The sequence below is a fragment of the Lissotriton helveticus genome, chromosome 3_1 (assembly GCF_964261635.1).
Source record: "Lissotriton helveticus chromosome 3_1, aLisHel1.1, whole genome shotgun sequence".
In the NCBI taxonomy this organism is placed as follows: Eukaryota; Metazoa; Chordata; class Amphibia; order Caudata; family Salamandridae; genus Lissotriton; species Lissotriton helveticus.
The window spans coordinates 1381296593-1381315273 of NC_136061.1; the positions used below are offsets into that span (position 1 = coordinate 1381296593).

The 18681-nt window shown below is 45.8% G+C and overlaps 1 long non-coding RNA gene across 1 annotated transcript in view; it reads left to right on the plus strand.

Moving 5' to 3' along the window:
• Nucleotides 1-18681, plus strand: part of LOC144824982 (uncharacterized) — a 101640-nt gene that overhangs the window by 68630 nt on the left and 14329 nt on the right. Inside the window, exon 2 of the long non-coding RNA XR_013609222.1 lies at nucleotides 4961-5006. This is a non-coding gene — a long non-coding RNA (uncharacterized LOC144824982). The remainder of the gene's footprint in view (nucleotides 1-4960; nucleotides 5007-18681) is intronic.

The window sequence follows — 18681 nt, forward strand, 5'->3', positions numbered from 1 at the left end:
TGTTGCCATGTTAACCATGAAACTCCAAAAGGCCCTTTTTAGTATTGGTTTTGGGTTGGACGGTAGATGTTCTGGATTCTCCCAGAAGTGTTTTAGACCTATTTTGGTAAGCCAAATTTTAACATGTTTTAACCATGGGATAGTTGTTGAATTATCGAACTCCATGATTTCTTTTAGACCATCCCTGTAAGCCTGCAATTCAGGCACCCGCCAAAATCTAACCCATAGCATCAGTGGGCGGATTATGGTGTAATGGTCAGTTCTTTTGACATTTAGATCCAATTCAAGGGGCACTAAGGGAGTGCCTCTTGGGACCCTTACCAAACTTCTCATAAAATTATTGTCGAGAACACGAAATGAATCTTTTGACCCCGGCCCCCAAATTTCTGCGCCATACAGCGCTGCTGGTTGAACCTTGAATTTAAAAAGCTCAACTACCGGAGACACTGCTTTACTAGTACTCAAACTTTGTTTCCTAAGAATTGGCTTTACATTCTGGGTGAATGCCAGCTTACTTTTTTCCATGGGGACTCCTGGGGTCAACCTTCTAACCACTGCAACACTCTTAAGCAGTCCGATTGTAAACTTCATAGCAAATAAGTCTCCCAAGATGGCCACCAGAGACAAAAGAGCCCAAATGTAGCACCAATATCATCCAGATGTAGCCCACGTATAGCTCAATGACAGAATGTCCCAAGGTGTTCTAAAGAACAACTAGAGCACTAACAGTCTTACTTATGATATAAGTAAGGCACACTTGAAGCCATCCTGATTGGAATAAACTGGTAACACTTAAAACATGTAATTAAAAAAGGAACACAATGAGGGGGTTCATTTTGCCATAGATATTATGATTAGTGCTGAAGAACGAAAAATTAGGGCACATTTTGAGTGACTTGTCAAAACCTCTTCTATTTCATTTAAAAAGACTGAAATATGCACTTTTAATACCAGCAGCAGACTTCTGTGGTGGGTAGTAGCTTTACTACAGCGATCTAATGAGCAACTAGAGTGCTAACATGCAGAATTTATGGCAAATGTGTGACATATCTGAATACCTTCTTGATGGAATCAAAGTGAAAAACTGAAAGCATTTCCTACTGAGGAGACTGTAGTAAATGCCGAAATTAGGAAACGTCATAACAAATAAATCTCCCAAGATGGCCACTAGAGACAAAGGAGCCCAAATATAGCACAAATATCACCCAGATGTAGCCCACATGTAGCCCAATGACAGAAGTATGCAAAACACTTTTAATTTTGTGTTTTTGCAGTTTTATATAGTGAAGACTTGTCAGATATTGGAGTGATTTGCATGAGCATTGGTTACATCGCACAAGAACAAATTCATTTTGGTTGTAGACATGGGGAGATTAAGTGATTTGACCAGAATCACAGAATGTCAAGCTGAAGCAGAAACTTCAACCTGGTTCCCCAGTTGCAAAGTGTACAGTTCTGGAAGTAACACCACTTCCTCTCCCCTAAGTGTCCTCATTTTACGATTTCAGAGCACTAACCATAATTTTGATGCAAATAAGACCCTCTCATATATGTAATTTCTTAAGGAAATGCTCAAGGTATTACAGTTTTAATTACATCAAGATGACCTCAGGCGTTCCACACTTTTGTAATACATATAGAATGTTATAAATCTCGTTGTTCATTAGGAAACTGTGGTGAGGCAGAGGCCAGGGGCACGGACTCTGAAAATTAAAGGCAGGTTGGAGGGTGCAGAGGCAACAATTTGACCACACTGGGCAGACAGGAAGGGCAGTGGCAGCACAACAGACTATGGAGGGCAGTGGAAAGGGGGTAGGGGCAACAAACCAACAATACAGGACTGGCAAGAAAGGCTGTGTCAATATAATAGACCATTGTGGGCAGTGATAGTACAACCATACATGCCAACAGACCCGATTCAGCCAGGAAACGTCCAATGTTTTTAAGCCCAAATAGGCTTTATTTTATCTGTCTCCTCTCTACAATCTCCTCTTTTTCAATGTAAGTCAAAGGGGAAAATCAATACCTCAGTTTTTTTCAAAATCTCCCTATTACCAAGTTCAAAATGTTAGCAAGTATGGTACATTGGATCATGGAAGGCAGGAGGAATTGGGGTAGGGACATGGACTCGGATAACAGAGGACAGGAGGAACATGGAGAGGTGCACCAAACTGACCCTACAGGGCAGGCATCAGGGTTTGCAGTAGCACAATACACCACACAGGGCATGAGGGACGGAAGTGCAGCACAACAATCCATAGAAAGCAATAGGGAGGGAACAGGACATGCACATGGACAACAGAGAACAGAGGGGAAAGAGGCAATGGTAGCTAGCTGACCATAATGGACAGACAGGAGAGAAAGCTGCAGCATAACGGACCATAAAGAGCAGGAGGGACGGATGAGGGGCATTACAATGGAACAGACAAGCCGGGAGGGAATATGGGTTTGCACATGGAAACAGAGGGCTGGGGGCAAGGGGGCAGGGCAGGAGCCGCTAGATGGCAATGGAGGTCAGGCAGGATGGGCACTAGAAGCAAGACACACCATGGAGAGCAACAGTGAGACTATAATTGCATACACACAGACCATGGAGGGAAGGTGGGTGGGGGTCAGGGTCAGCTAACTGACCGCACAGAGAAGGTGGGAGGGGCCGTGGCAGTACAGAAGACCATGCATGGCAAACGGGGGGGGGGGTTAGTGGCAGCACAATGGCTATGATGGGCAAAAAGGAGGGCGCAGGGGCATGCACAAAGGACCATGGAGGATAGAAGGGAGGGGCAGGACCTGGGCAAAGACAAGAGAGTTCAGGGGCAGGGGCCTCACAACAGACCATGCGGGGCAGGCAGGAGGAGCAGTTGCAGCACAACAGACCAGGGAGGGCAGAAGGGTATGGCAGTAAAATGAACCATGGAGGACAGGAGGAAGGGGATAGGGGCATGGAATGTGGACAGGCAGGGTGGAGGTGGCAGGGACAGGTTATAGTCATCTGACAATGCTAGGCAGGTCGGAGTGGAGTGGCAGCTCAACAGAACACTCAGAGTAGATAGGAGTGGCAGGTCCATGGGACATGGTGGGCAAAAAGGATGGATCAGGGGTATGCACACAGACATAGGAGGGCAGGGGGAAGGTGAATAGGGCCAGCAAGATAAGCATAGAAGGTAAGCAGGAGGTCAATGATGGGGCATAGAATTGGGCAATGGAGGGCAGGATGAGTGGACTGGTACATCATGCTAAATGGAGGGCAGTGGCAGCACATCAGACCATGCATGGCAGGAGGGAGGAAGCTAGTCCGTGGATTCAGACAACAGAGGATAGGGAGGAGGTGGATGGGGCAGCAAGCTAACTGTTCAGAGAAGGCGAGAAGGCCAGTGGCAGAACAACTGCCACACAGGGCTGTAATAAGGGAGCAGGGACATGGACTTGGACAATGGATGTCTAGGAGGAGGGAAGGCAGGAGCAGCAAGCTTGGGTGAGGGCAGCACAATGCCAGGCCCTGCTTCCAACCACCCACCATCCATTGTGTTATGCATCTTACTTAACGTTAAAAAAAACTAGAAATTTGCTGGAAAAAAACAAAGATTAAAGGGACGGAATAATTAGACTCAGATTTCACTCATACACAAACAGTGAAATTCAGCAGTTATAGTTACCTGAGCTAACTATAACTTATTCCCCCGCAATGTACTGCTAATGACCTCAGACATGACATCATTCATGACATGGTCAGTTACATCTCTCATGAAATCACTCATGACATGTCAAATGAGCTGTGAATGGAATGGAACTACAATCGCTAGAACTTTATTTAGGGATAGTGTGAGTATTTTAACACCCCTTTTTTTCTTTTCTTTTGTGTAAGAACCATTATAATACGCAACATGCCCAGATTAATATGGCCGATAGCCTTTCACTTTAAAGTAATGTGTAGTCCATTGTTTATGTTGATGTTTGCAATCCTAAGTATGTTTTTTATGAATAAGTCACGTTGATGAACATACAGGTATGGCGGTCACGGGGCAAGATATGCTGAAATTACATTGTGTGCATATTAACACTTCTTTTCTTTTCTTTATTGTATCAATTCCTGAATTTTCACATCGTGACCAGGCCAATATGGCCGCCAGCTTTTTGGATTAAAGTAATATGTAATCATTTGTTAATGTTGGCAACTGGAGGCATTTGTTCATTTAAATAAGGATGCTACAATGACGTCTTGTATCGTTATCAATGTTCGGACGAGCCAAAACACGTGGATCACGTCCTTTGCAGATTTAATACTTCCAAACTACAACCTGAGGGCTGATTCCTTTCTTGTAAGAGTAAGAGGAGATTAAATACATATATATAAAATTCACTGAAAAAAACACAAGTTTTAGGGACATTATAGTTAAAATTAGCATTTAAAAAACCTCAGAAATTCCCTGAAAAACCGCAGGTTTCATGGACGTCATAGATAGTTGGACATTTCACTCGTATAAACAAGAGAAATTTGGCCGTTATAGTTAGTTGTGCTAACTATAACTCGCGCCCTCACAATGCATTGCTGATGACGTCACATATTACATCACTCATGACATGGTGTCAGAGCAACCTTCTCTGTCTGCACTCAAAAAACATAGGAGCAGAATGCCGCTAATTCCCAATGCCCCCACCAGGATGTTCCTGTGAGATACTTTATGACTCTCAGTGGGTAAGTACTGCACGGGGGAAAGGGAATTGGGAGAAAGAGAAGAGACAGCCCTGGGCACTCGTTTCATCTTCTTTTATTACAAGCTGTAACAATTAACATTTATTACTTTTCTGTTATTTTATATTTAAGACTTACTGTAATTCTTGAATAAGGTTAGCTTGTCTTACCAGGAGATTTCCAGGACCAAACCTCTCTTCTATCATCTATGTTTAATATTCAGCTGATTTGCTCTGGCTCTTGTTAACACTCTTTTCTCTCTTCTTGCAGGTGTCAATGAAGATTGTCTAATGATGTTTTTAATCAGAAGCATAAGGTAAGTTTTCTATGTATTCTTAATGCTCTCAAAATTATACATGTAATTATTATTCTGGACTTACTGAGTATTTTGGGCCGAGCACTGTGTATCTTTCTTCTTGGAATAACTGGAACAATTAATTTTTATCCGGAGATCCTATAAATTAGCTTGTTTTATTCCTTGGAAAAGGATCGAGAATTCTTGTACTATTTCTATGAAGAATTGAGCCTGAACTGTGCCAAGGAAGGAAGTACGCGCTCGTTCAGACCTAAAAAGTATTTCCTAGTGTTTTAGTAGATAGTTTGTATGCCTTCTAATTACTCTGAACGCATGAGTTTTTAACGCTAAAATCTCTCGGGATTATAAGAATTCAACCTCCTACTTAGTTTGAGGCAGCGAGGTTCTGAAACACTGTTCAATAATAAATGCGCATTAACAATGAGACACTGGTCTCACTCTGACCATTCAGGAATTTATCTCCTACTTAGTTCCTGAAGCGAGACTTTAAAACACTGTTTAAATACACATGCGCATTTAACTATAAGACGCTGGTCTCTGTGAAATTCTGTGACACTGCTCGAGTACACATGCACATTCAGACTAAGATACGCTTTTCGGCTTTAACTCGTCAGCACTAACCTGTCACGTCAAAGAGTTTGTGGACTGTCAAAGCTAATTCGTGAGGAGCGACGCGGCCTACTCTGATTTCCACGACGAGTGTGAGGTAGGTGTTAACGGGCTGAGATCTCAGGTGAAGTGCGCCTTAGAATGTTAGTGAGCCCGCTTCACCTGCTCCGATAGAATTCAATAAAGACTAGAACGCTGACCCGCGGATGTGCTGGCAGTCATGTTTGAAATCCAACGCGCCAGCAAATCCGCCAACTAAAGGCCTTATGCATTCTTTTCTTGGTTTTTGTAGGGTAACTAGCACAGATAGCAGAAACTTCAGGATCACGCAGAGGAAACCTCCAGTGAACCCTGACGCATGGTTAGTGACATCACAGATGGCATCACTGATGACATCTCAACTGACATCACTGATGACATCATCCACATGATCACCTGATGCACCGCCTCACACCCTAAAATAAAGACTACCATTCTCGAAACCATAGACACACCAATACTAGTACAGCTACAATATTCTGTGCACTATGCATGCAGACCTCTAATCAGGTATATAGCACTGCTAGTCTTTTAAATACTCAGTTAAAACCTATACAGTCTAGGAATCCTTCTGTCTGTCCCATGCACTTGTCCATTCACCCATCCAGCACTATGTACGTTTCCTATAACTCTGCCAATACCTAAGCACTTATAAATTAGCATGCACTCTCTTTGCAGCACTGACATTACTCCAGTTATTAGTCATATACTTAAGGAATAGCCTAGCCACGAACCCAAGTACAGGTACAATGTTTTGTACACTATGCATGCAGATCTCTAACAAGCTACATACTATTAATACACTCTTCTAAATACCCAGTTAATACCTATGCAGTGTTGGAATCCTTCTGTCTGTGCCATGTATTTCTCCAATAACCCATACAGCACTATCTACGTATCCTATCACTCCGCCAATACCTAGGCACTTATAAAGTCAACATGTACTCTCTTTGCAGTAATGAAATTATTCTAGTTACTAGTCATGTACCTAAGGAATGGCCTAGCCAGAAAAACGAGTACAGCTACAATATTCTGTGCACTATGCATTCAGACCTCTAATCTGCTACATAGCATTGATACAGTCTTTTAAATACTCAGTTAGTACCTATACAGTATAGGAATCCTTCTGTCTGTCCCATGCAGTTCTCCATCCATCCAGAACTATCTACGTATCCTATCACTTCACCGATACCTAAGCACTTATAAGTTGAGCATGCATCTCTTTGCAGCATTGAAATTACTCCAGTTATTAGTCATATACTTAAAGAATGGCCCATCCACTAATACAAGTGCAGGTACAATATTTTGTACACTGTGCATGCAGACCTTTAACCAGCTACATACTATTGATACGTTCTTCTAAATATCCAGTTAGTACCTATATAGTGTAGGAATCCTCCTGTCTGTCCCATGCATTTCTCCGATCACCCATCCAGCACTAGCGACTTATCCTATTACTCCACCAATACCTAAGCACTTATAATTACTAAAAAACATGTTTAGCATTTTTTGATATGTACTATTGTCAAGGTAAGATTAAGTAATCCAAACACTATCAATGCACAACTACATTCAGCTATGCACTATATATATATAAACCTCTAACCAGCTACTTAGTAAAGTACTACCCATGCAACCTAGGAATCCTCCTGTCTGTCCCATGCACTTCTCCAATCACCCATCCAGCACTATCTACGTATCCTAATACTCCGCAATACCTAAGCACTTATAAATTCAACATGTACTCTCTTTGCATCACTGAAATTATTCTAGTTACTAGTCATGTACCTAAGGAATGGCCTAGCCAGTAAAACTAATACAGCTATAATATTCTGTGCACTATGCATCCAGACCTCTAATCAGCCACATAGCATTGATACAGTCTTTTAAATACTCAGTTAGTACCTATGCAGTCTAGGAATCCTTCTTTCTGTCCCATGCACTTGTCCATTCAATCATCCAGCCCTATCTACGTATCCTATCACTCCCCCAATACCTAAGCACATAAATTCAGCATACACTTTCTTTGCAACATTGAAATTACTCCAGTTATAAGTCGTATACTTAAGGAATTGCGTAGTCACTAACACAAGTGCAGGTACAATGTTTTGTACACTATGCATGCACACCTCTAACCAGCTACAAACTATTGATTTGCTCTTCTAAATACCCAGTTAGTACCTATGTAGTGTAGGAATCCTCCTGTCTGTTCCATGCATTTCTCCAATCACCCATCTAGCACTATCTACTTACCCTATTACTTCACCAATACCTAAGCACTTATAAATTCACTATATACTCTGTTTGTAATACTGTAATTATTCTAGTTACTAGTCATGAACTTATGGAATGGCCTAGCTACTAACACAAGTACAGCTAAAATATTTTGTGTACTATCCAAGCAGACCTCGAACTAGCCACATACTATTGATACACTCTTCTAAATACCCAGTTAGTACTCATGCTGTGTAGGAATCGCCCAGTCTGTCCTATGCACTTCTTTAATCACTTATCTACCACTATCTACTTATCCTATCACTCCACCAATACGTAAGAACTTATAAATTAAGTGTTCACTCTGTTTGCAGCACTGTCATCATTCCAGTTACTAGTGGTATTCTTATAAAATGACCTAGGCACCAACATAAGTACGCATAAAATATTCTGTGCGTAATCCCTACAAATCTCTAAGCAGATACGTACTATTGGGCCACTCCATTAAATACTGAAGTAGTACCCATGCAGTGTAGGATACCTCCTGTCAGTCTCATGCAATTCTTCAATCACCCATCCAGCATTATGTTCTTATTGTATCAGTCCGCCAATACCTAACCACTTATGGGGAAGATTTACAAGCACCCTGCGCCACCAGTACGTCACTTTTTGTAACGTAGTGATGGCACCAGGCACTCCTTCATATTTACAAGGAGAGGAAAAGCCACCCTGGGTGGTTTTTCCTCTCCTTGTAAATACGACCCCTTCATACACAGAGCTTTATGTCAAAGGGCGTTCCATAGGTGTTGCTGTGAGTGTTCCCACGCAACACTCATAGAACAAGACACATCTCCATATTTATGAGAAATCGTAAATCTGGAGATGTGTGTGAATGCTGCGCCATCCTAGAGTTGGTGTAGCAAGGTGCAACGAGGAGAATTGTTTTCATTTATCCTCATTTTTTCCTCTTTCAATGCATGCTGCATTCCACAGCATACATTGAAAGAGGAAAATGCCTTTACTGATTGTTTTTGTGCAGGAAGGTGTTCCTTCCTGCACAAAAATAATCTCCGCACGACACAGACATCCTTGCACCATGGTGCAAGGGTGCCAGTGTCACCGCATGGCTGCAGCTTGTGCAGCAGTGCAGAGGGAAGCACAGAGTTGCAACATATTCACATCCCTGTGCTTCGGAAGTGCCACAGTGCAGTGCAGCTAAAGAGCTTGCAGTCTCACGCTGCAGTACTTCCTCATAAATCTTCACCTATAAATTCACCATACACTACTAATGCATTCTTTCAGTCAATCATGCTGTATACATATATTCAACCAAACTTTCACACATTACCTTGCAATTATAGTTCTTTCTTTACCCAGATAAGGTAGTTCTGATAAGAATTTTTTTTCTTCTTTTTTCTTTTGTATTTTCTTTTTATTATTTTGAACAATTTTGTATTTTTTGGGTGTTTTTTCAAAAAATGAACAACAAAAAGAACGAATAAAACAGGAAACTTTTGGAATTATTTATCATTTAAAAAAAAATAAAAAAATTAACAACGATGGTTGCGTTGCGCAGCACAAACTGCATCCACCGACTGTTCACCGAAGCATATAAGTTTCTTACACTTCACGCAGTGTTGTTCGAGAAAGGCGAATTCTGGCCTAATGTCCATTCAGGTGTTCCTGAGGACGCTCCAGACGTACTTGCCACAGCAGGTGAGGAGTTCAAAGCAGCTCACCTCATTTCCTCCCAAACAACATTGAGAGGATGTGAGGTCCGGAGATGCTTGTACATAGAAGCAGTGCCACAAGAGTAATTTTTTCACTGCCTCATGACAGGACTCGGTCACAAATTTTGCACGTCACCTTTCTAGCATTTACTTTCTTCTCTCCAGGTGGAAAAGTAAAGAATTTCCACACGACAGATTCCAGCCTCTGTGGACGTGGTGCCTCCTGCAAGAATTGTTCTTCAGAAGATACTTCCTCCTGCTGTTGCTGCTGTCCAGATGCCATTTTGTTTGATATTTTTTGAAAAACACCAAAAAAAACAAGCAAAAAGAGTTCTTGTAGGAAAAGTGATGTCTCTCTAAAGATGCTCCAACAAGAATGATTAAAATGGGTGGGGTCCTTCAATAGTTACAGTGGGAAATGTTATGAACCAATGAAATCTTTTTTTTTTTAGGTCACATGGGATCCGCGCACTCTGCGCTCACGAAGCATGCACCTGACGCGACTTTGCGACAATACATTTAAAAATAATATACGTTTATTATAAGTACAAATATTTTTTTTTCATGAATATCTTAGATAATCTCTTGCCCTAATATGTATGTTAAAGACACTCACATATCATTTTAGAACATAACATCTTTTTGCGGGATTCGCGCTCCCAGCATGCCCCAGCACGTATATGACGTCACGCGGGACCTGCCACCGTGCAAGCGTCGCACTACGTAATGCGCATGTGTTGAGATTTCGCAGGAACAGGAGTCGCGGACTGGTCGCATACCAATCGTGCACATCACGTAATATTAAATGTATATGATGTAACTGAAAAACACACAGCTGTTGCACAGCGTATGTGGATCCTTCACGACTTTTCTATAAAGGCGGATAGAATCCGGGCACCCACCGTGATGTGTACGCACTGGGTACGCAACTCCAAAAAAAAATTGGAAAAACATTATTTAAAAAAAGAAAATAATATAAATATATTAAAATAAAAATTAAACAATATTTCAGTTTGATTTTTTTATTCTTTTTTGAAATTTGCAGAAAAATATATGTTATTCATAAATAAAATATTGATAAATAAACAGTTAAAAAACTGTAGAAAATCAGTACAAAAACATAGGTATAACTACTATTACACTTAAAATTAGCATTTAAAAAACCTTTGAAATTCACTGAAAAAACCATAGGTTTGAGAGACGTTATAGTTAGAAATTAGCATTTAAAAAATCTTTGAAATTCACTGAAAAAAACTAAGTATGGGCAAAATTTGCGAATTCGCGTTCCGCGAAAACGAATTCGCAATCCGCAAAATCCGCGAATTCGTGCGAATTTGCGGATTTTTGGTTTTCTGCGTGTTCGCGGGGTTTTTTGCGTATTCGCAGGGTTTTTTGCGTGTTCACGGGGCTTTTTCGTGTTCGCGGGCCGCTTGCATGGCGAAGTTACCCATGCGGTCGTGTATGGGCACAGCACCCTCTGGTTCACCACTGCCACCCTCTGGTTCACCATTGCCACCCTCTGGTTCATCACTGCCACCCTCTGGTTCACCACAGCCACCCTCTGATTCACCCCTGCCACTCTCTGGTTCACCCCTGCCACCCTCTGGTTCACCACTGCCACCCTCTGGTTCAGCACTGCCACTCTCTGGTTCACCCCTGCCACCCTTGGTTCAGCACTGTCACCCTCTGGTTCACCCCTGCCACCCTCTGGTTCACGACTGCCACCCTCTGGTTCCTCACAGCACCTCTGGTTCACAACTGCCACCCTCTGGTTAACCACTGTCACCCTCTGGTTTAGCACTGCCACCATCTGGTTCACCACTGCCACCCTCTGGTTCACCCCTGCCTCCCTCTGGTTCACCACTGCCACGCTCTGGTTCATCACAGCACCCTCTGGTTCACCCCTGCCACCCTCTGGTTCAGCACTGTCACCCTCTGGTTCACCACTGCCACCCTCTGGTTTACGACTGCCACCCTCTGGTTCATCACAGCACCTCTGGCTCACCACTGCCACCCTCTGGTTAACCACTGTCACCCTCTGGTTCAGCACTGCCACCCTCTGGTTCACCACTGCCACTCTCTGGTTCACCACTGCCACCCTCTGGATCACCCATGCCACCCTCTGGTTCACCACTGCCACCCTCTGGTTCACCCCTGCCACCATCTGGTTCATCACTGCCACCCTCTGGTTCACCACTGCCACCCTCTGGTTCAGCACTGCCACTCTCTGGTTCACCCCTGCCACCCTCTGGTTCAGCACTGTCACCCTCTGGTTCACCCCTGCCACCCTCTGGTTCACGACTGCCACCCTCTGGTTCATCACAGCACCTCTGGTTCACAACTGCCACCCTCTGGTTAACCACTGTCACCCTCTGGTTTAGCACTGCCACCCTCTGGTTCACCCCTGCCACCCTCTGGTTCACCCCTGCCTCCCTCTGGTTCACCACTGCCACGCTCTGGTTCATCACAGCACCCTCTGGTTCACCCCTGCCACCCTCTGGTTCAGCACTGTCACCCTCTGGTTCACCACTGCCACCCTCTGGTTTACGACTGCCACCCTCTGGTTCATCACAGCACCTCTGGCTAGCCACTTCCACCCTCTGGTTAACCACTGTCACCCTCTGGTTCAGCACTGCCACCCTCTGGTTCACCACTGCCACTCTCTGGTTCACCACTGCCACCCTCTGGTTCACCCATGCCACCCTCTGGTTCACCACTGCCACCCTCTGGTTCACCCCTGCCACCATCTGGTTCATCACTGCCACCCTCTGGTTCACCACTGCCACCCTCTGGTTCACCCCTGCCACCATCTGGTTCAGCACTGCCACCCTCTGGTTCAGCACTGTAACCCTCTGGGTTGTAAAGTTGTAAAGCCCTGCGCCATCAGGAGGTGTTCCGGCGCAGGGGAGGGCGTTCCTGCACAGGAATGCCTCCTAAAAGTGGCTGAGTGAAATCTACAAGATTTCACTCAGTCACTTTTAGGCCAAAGTTGCGTCAAAACCCTGTACCTGCTTGAAGCAGGTGCAAGGCTTGAAGCAGAATTGGGGAGATAGGGCCCCCCAGAGCATTGCTGGAGCTGCGTTGCAAGCGCGATGCAGCTACAGCAATGCGCTGCTTTTACGGCACAGATGCGTGACGCATCTGTGCCGTTTTTGCCACATGGTGCGCCGCATTGTAAATGCGGCGCACCATGGGTGGCGGAGCTGTGGCGCACAATAACTGGCGCATCCCTGGGGATGCGCCAGTTATTGTAAATCTGCCCCTATACATTTAGCCAACGAGGGAGCACTTACTGATTAGACAGTAGAAAGTACTCCAGTTGAGTAGAGGTATTGCACAAAAAGGTGGCATCTTCGTGGACAAACACGCAGGGCGGGATTCATTCTGCCCCCTGTTAGACTCGTTTTTTGTGCCCTTCTGCCTTCTGTTAGACTCGTTTTTCCCTTTTTTTTCTGCCCTTCTGCCCTCTGTTAGACTCGTTTCTCCCTTGTTTTTCTGCCCTTCTGCCCCCTGTTAGATTCCTTTTTTGTGCCCTTGTGCCCTCTGTTAGACTCATTTTTCCCTTGTTTTTGTGTCCTTCTGCCCTCTGTTAGACTCGTTTTTTGTGCCCTTCTGCCCTCTGTTAGACTCGTTTTTGTGCCTTTCTGCCCCGTTAGACTCGTTTTTTGTGCCCTTCTGCCCTCTGTTAGACTCGTTTTTTTTCCCTTGTTTTTGTGCCCTTCTGTCCTCTGTTAGACTGTTTTTTTGTGCCCTTCTTCCCTCTGTTAGACTCGTTTTTCCCTTGTTTTTCTACCCTTCTGCCCTTTGTTAAACTGCTTTTTGTGCCTTTCTGCCCTCTGCATCACCACATCATCACTCAGCGCTACCCCAGCATCACTCAGCACCACCACATTATCACTCAGCACCACCACATTATCACTCAGCACCACCACAGCACCACTCAGCACCACCACATTATCACTCAGCACCACCACATTATCACTCAGCACCACCACAGCACCACTCAGCACCACCACACCATCACTCAGCACCACCACAGCATCACCCAGCACCATCACAGCACTACTCAGCACCACCACAGCATCACTCAGCACCACCACAGCATCACTCAGCACCACCACATTATCACTCAGCACCACCACAGCACCACTCAGCACCACCACAGCATCACTCAGCACCACCACAGCATCACTCAGCACCACAACAGCGCCACTCATCACCACCACAGCATCATTCAGCACCACCACAGCACCACTCAGCGCCACCACAGCATCACTCAGCGCCACCACAGCATCACTCAGCACCACCACATTATCACTCAGCACCACCACAGCACCACTCAGCACCACCACAGCATCACTCAGCACCACCACAGCATCACTCAGCACCACCACAGCATCAATCAGCACCACCACAGCACCACTCAGCGCCACCACAGCATCACTCAGCACCGCCACAGCATCACTCAGCACCACCACATTATCACTCAGCACCACCACAACACCACTCAGCACCACCACAGCATCACTCAGCACCACCACAGCATCACTCAGCACCACCACAGCACCACTCAGCACCACCCCAGCATCACTCAGCACCATCCCAGTATCACTCAGCACCACCACAGCACCACTCAGCATCACCACAGCACCACTCAGCACCACCACAGCACCACTCAGCGCCACCCCAGCATCAATCTGCGCAACCATTCAACAACAACTGGTTCAAATATGTTCTCTCAATGTTTCAAACTTTATTACAAATGTCACAAAAATATGTTAATATTTCACTTCTGTTCTTGGATTTTCGTCACAATAAAATACACTGAACATAATCTTCACAAAAGTTATTTACAAAAGTTTAAGCTATTGCCATTATAAATTAAAATCACTTTTATTTAAGTATTAATTATTTTAAAAAATTAAAAGCCATTGTAATTTGTAATATCAATACAGCTAAGTCACGTATATACAAAACATGTTGCATTACAAATGCTATAGGTGTCACATTTGCGAAAGTTATGACTATTGGCATTGTAAATGACAAAGCTAATAATTTAGCTATTTTCAAAACCAACACATAAATAAAAAAAATCGTCATTTACAAGACCAATAGCTTAAACTTTGCTAATGCGAGACCTATTGCATTGCAAATGCTTGTTTTTATATCTGTCAGTGCTTCCTGTTGAGGTTTAATTTTCGTGACAGGCGCCTCATTGCCTACTTGTAACTATTCTCTGACCCTGCTTCAAGGGTCAGAGTAGGGTCAGAGAACAGTTGCAAGTAGGCAACGAGGCGCCAGGAAGCACTTACAGGCTTACAGCAGCAGGTGCCCAAGTTGAAGTTAATTTCTTTGTAACCCTTTTGTAAAAGGTTACAAAAAATTAGCTTCAACTTTTGCACCTGCTGCTGTAACCCTGTAAGTGCTTGGCTGAAAATTCGTCCCTGCTGATTCGCGGATTTTACCGAGATTTCGCGAGATTCGCAAGCGGAACGAATTTTCAGCCCATACTTACAAAAAAAATAGGTTTCAGAGACGTTATAGTTAGAAATTAGCATTTAAAAAACCTTAGAAATTCACAGAAAAAACCATAGGTTTCAGGGGTGTTATAATTAGCTGGACATTTTGCTCGTAAATATATATATATATATATATATATATATATATATATATATATATATATATATATATATATATATATATATATATATATAAAAACCCAAAACGGCATTCCAAAACGGGCACTTGGGTCAAATAACAACAGCTCACGTATATAGTCCAAGCAGTAAGGTTTATTCACACCATAAACCCAACGTGACGCGTTTCGCGCTCCATAGAGCGCTTGATTACACAAAGTTGTAAATAAAGTTCATCGTATTTCAAGTTATTCACATAATTCATTGTAATCAAAAGAGGACTAAGCGAGCCAAAATATGAGCGCCATCTTGGCATGGTACATATAGCCATAATTGTCCGTAACAAATATCGTAATTTAAGACCCTCGTGTTTACTGTGTGTTTAACATCAGTCTATGTATATGACTTGTGTAAGTGACCTCGTCAGTTTAATAACCGCGGCATTGCAGTCTAATAACACAATTTCCCTCAGGTAAAAGAGTAAACATGTAATTAATCTTAACCCCGTCTCAAGTCACAAAATGTGGTTTGCAGTAGATGGCGACGAGAGCGGTCGCATAAACCTTCTGCTCCCGTCGACGGCCGATTTGCAGCACCGGTTCTGGCGTACCGGGACCCGTGACACGGGGTCCCGGGTGGTCGGAACTGCAGTCAGCACTTACGGAGCCTGGAGCACCCGTCCGGGGGCGGGGAGACCGCGAGTGGTGGCGATCGATGGCTGGATTTGAGCTCGGAGGCCGTTGGGCGCCCTTCCCCCACAGCGCACAGGAGGCGGCCGGGCCGACACAAAGACGTAGCGCTCCACCAAACCTCCACGTTCGGAAGCACCTCGGCTGCCCGCACTCCCCTGGCCCGCGGAGCACCAGCACGACCGGCGAGGACATTTGAAGTACGGGAGCCGCGAACGGCCCCTCCCCCATAGCGCTGTGCCGGCGGCTGAGCCCGGGCGGCCGTGCGGCCGGGGGCCTGGACCCTGGAGAATCCGAAGCGGCGGCCTTGAGACTGCTGCCGCCCCCTCCCACGTTGACCTGCAGGTGAGCAGCGACCACGCTCGCGGCGGCATCCGAGGGGCAGAAAGGGGAGCGACCGCAGGCTTAGGAGAACAGAGGCTGGGCTTGGACAGCCAGCGTGATCGGCCCATGAGGCGCGGTGTGTGGGGTGCAGCGTCGCCGGCCAGGAGAGAGCGCCGAGATCCCTGAGGGGCCACGGAGGGCTACGCTGGTGGCGACGAGATCCGGACAGCAGTGATAGGTGAGAGCTACGCTCGCACGGCAAGGAGGCCTCCACCACTACAGAGGACACGGAGCTCCCTCGGGGTCAGGGCCTGAGGAGACGCCCTGCAGCATTGATCCACGGTGCCCTACCCACGTGGTTGGCTTTGGTGGTCAGCGGTGTGTGGTGATGTTGAGCGGTGGCCCTCAGAAGCATCGAGATTTTCCCAGCCCGTTTCACCCGGCCCCCATAGCCTGGACATCGCTGGAGGCGCAGCACGGTCCGGTGGACCGAGGGGGAGAGAAGCACGCTGCCACGCGCATCGGTGATTCACGGCGGGGCACTGGTGAGGGGGGGCCCCTGGAGAGCGCTTTGGCCTAGAAGAGACCCGTAGCCCGGTGAAGTTGGGTGGTGGCCCACAGAGGCATAGAGCTTTTCCCAACCCGAACCGCCCGGCCCCAACGGACTGGACATCGCTAGAGGCGCGGTACGGCCCGAGGGACAGAGGGGAGAGAAGCGCGCCACCACACGCATCAAGGAATCACGGCAGGACGCTTGAGATGAGGGGAGGCAAGATGGCCGCCGAGGCGCTGTGGGAGTAAGTCGCACCTAGACCCCTCTCCTGAAGTTAAGCAGAAATTCAGGCACTAATGGGGATTTGAAGGCAGCATGCAATTCGCCGCTATAATCCAACACAGAGGGACTATTAATCTCGCAGACTTACTGGAAAAAGCAAAATTGTGGTACTCAAGGCTCCGTAAAATATTGCTGGCAGAAATGGGTACCCGAGGAAAGGAGAAATCACAGCAACAAGTACCCATACCAGGCGTCACAAACAAAGATCTTATACAAAAGGATTCAGGCAAACTGGGCGCTATTCCAAAAACAAAAGCGCCACCCAACAACAAGAAGACAACCCCCACGGTCTCTTCCCTCACGAAAACACAGCTACGTAAACTGGAGAGAGCCGGAGAAAAGGAAAAAACGCTGACTCAACCAAAAGTCGTGAGAAGCACCGGTATCACAACAACGACGCGGGATGCAGCGGGGGAAAAAAAGAAACCCGATACTGGATTTCGGCAACCTTCTGTATCCGAGGTCTTCGGAGCCAAAATCCACGTAGAGGCAGCAGGGGCTTCAGGAACATCGGGAGCCCAGCAGAGCACAACAACCGGGCCGCCCGCAGGAGCTGCTCAGAGCGTCCTCGAGGACGCAAGCGGAGGCGTTGCTATGCAACCGGAGGTTACGGTGCTCACGCTTCCCGCAGAGATCCGAGTGGTGAGTCAAGCAGCAGCTGAGCGAGACGACGCTGTACCAGAGCAGGAACAGCCGCAGTACCAGAAAGAACAGAACGAAAACCAAGACTCAGATGCAAACAAAGAGGTGAGAGAGGCCAATTGTGGGGGTGAGACGCTGAACACGGGGCTAATGCTTGAGGCCCTCATTGAGGTAGAAGCTGAAATACGCGAGGAGCAAAAACAAGCCAGTTTGGCAGAAACGGTTTGTGCGGATGGGGCTGATGGGGCTGATGGAGAGTTTTTCTCTGTCCCTGAGGGATCAGACTCAATATTGGCAAGCAGCGAGGAAGAAAGAGACTCTTCTGACTCACTATCGAGTTCAGAAGTTAGCGACAGCTCGAGGGGCAGAGGTACACAAAAAAAGCGTAAAATATCATCTAGAAGAGCAGGCTCCCCCCAGCACTTCCATAAGGGAACATATAAAAAGCTAGCATGGGATTATTCTGCCACCTCCAGCATATATAAGGAAGACGAGAATGAGGCACAAAATGATGGAGGGAAACTGGACCTAATGTTTGCTATGCTGAAACAGATGCAAATGGAAGCCAGGGTTGAAAGTCGGAGGGCCAGGCATGATACGAAAAAAATCCAAGCCTCAATAAGGAAGATAAACAAAAAGTTTGAAGAAGTTGAGGAAAGAATTATTGGAGTTGAGGAAAGAACCGGACGCCTAGAAGATGATGCAACTGAGTGGCAATCAGCTAGAGAGGGGCAGACTAAGGTCATGGAAGATCTGCAGTGGAAAGTGGAGGACTTGGAGAATCGCCAGAGGCGAAACAATGTCAGACTCCTCGGAATAGAGGAAGGGATTGAAGGCCAAGATCCGAGAGGCCTCGTCGTCAAGTTGCTAAAGGGTGCGTTCCCAGAAGCACCATGGATCTGGGACCAAGAAGTGCAGAGAGCCCATAGATATCCACTTTTTGTAAAAAAATCACAT